The sequence below is a fragment of the Elephantulus edwardii genome, unplaced genomic scaffold, assembly GCF_000299155.1.
Source record: "Elephantulus edwardii isolate Elephantulus edwardi_28Jun2011 unplaced genomic scaffold, EleEdw1.0 scaffold00171, whole genome shotgun sequence".
NCBI classification, from domain to species: domain Eukaryota; kingdom Metazoa; phylum Chordata; class Mammalia; order Macroscelidea; family Macroscelididae; genus Elephantulus; species Elephantulus edwardii.
Genome location: NW_006399921.1, coordinates 798,993 through 800,615, shown reverse-complemented (window position 1 = coordinate 800,615; position 1,623 = coordinate 798,993).

The window sequence follows — 1,623 nt, the reverse complement described above, 5'->3', positions numbered from 1 at the left end:
AGAGGGGAGTGGACTGGGGGAAGGGGAGAATGGACTGGGGGAAGGGGAGAATGCACTGGGGGAAGGGAGAGTGGGCTGGGGAAGAAGGGATTGGACTGGGGGAAGGGGAGAGTGGACTTGGGGTAGAGGAGAGTGAGGAAATTATGCAACAATAAATAATTTTTTTAAAGCAAACTGAGAGGGTAAGGAGGAAAACATGCAATAATGAATGAATGAAAAATCATTTTAAGGAGTACCCTAGTTGGACTTCCTCCAGGAAAGCCTCTTTTGACAGTCTGCGGGATATTCTGTCCTCTTCCATAACACCACAGTTGAATGGCTCTGATTCTTCCTCTGTCATCCATAATCATTGTCCAACTTTCAGATACATAGGAAGCAATTGAAAATACCCTGTCTTGGATGAAGTACACTTTAGTCTTGAAACTGGCATTGTTGCTCTTTAGCATTTTTGAGAAGTCTTTAATAGCAGATTGTCCCACTGCTACACTCTTTTGATTTCTTGGGGCTGCCATGAATGTTGCTTGTGGATCCTAGTAAATGGAAATCATTCGCAACTCCAATCTTTTCTCAAACTATCATGGTCTTGCTTATTAGTCTAGTGGTGAGAAATGCACAGTGACAACAGTAAGTTTATATCTATTGATGATTACACCAAATGTGAATACGTTAAATGTACCAGCAATAGACAAGGAGTAGCAGAATAGATGGGAAAATATGGCTCATTAATATGCCGACATCTAGAGACACACTTTAGACACAAATCAAAGGATACAAGAAAATTGTATATCAACCAAATGGCAACCTAAAAAGAACAGGAGTGGCGATATTAATTTCTGATAAAATAGACTTTAAGGAAAAGCCAACAAGACAAGGGAGAATATAATTCTTATAAAGGCAATCCAACGAGAGGACATAACCATAAATATCTATGTACTCATTAAAAGAGCCCCAAGTCACATAAATTAACAGAATTGAAAAGAGAAATAGGCAACTTCACAATAACAATATGAGACTTGAATACCTTGCCTCTGATGGATAGAATTAGGAAGAAATTCAGTAAAGACACAGCAGATCTAAACAACACAATCAACCACCTAGTCGTCATAGACATGTACAGAACAGTCCATTCAACAGCAACACAGTATGTATTTTCTTTTCCAGTGCACATGGAACATTGCTCAAAATATACTGTAAGTTAAGCCAGAAAGCAGGTGTCAGGGAATTTAAAAACAGTGAAATGTCACAAAACATCTTCTCAGATTATTTCTCTTTGCTTTTGAGTTGAAACTGGCTCATAGCTCTCTAGAGGATTTTCAGTGTTGTAATTTGCACTGGAGGAAATTGCCATCTTTCTCACTTGGAGCTACTCCCTTGCTGACATTCAAATGCCTGAGAGGTATGGGCTTTGGATTAGCAGTGAGACTCCTTATGGATAGACTGTTGTTGTTAAGGTGTCATTGAATCAACAACTCATAGCTACCCTGTGAACCAAGAACCTGAGCCTTCCCCTATCCTGTGCCTCGTCATCCCTGCTATACTTGCACCCATTGTCATAGTCACCGTGTCAGTCCATCTCATTGAGTGTCTTCTCATCCTTCGTTGACCTTCCACCTTTCCAAACAT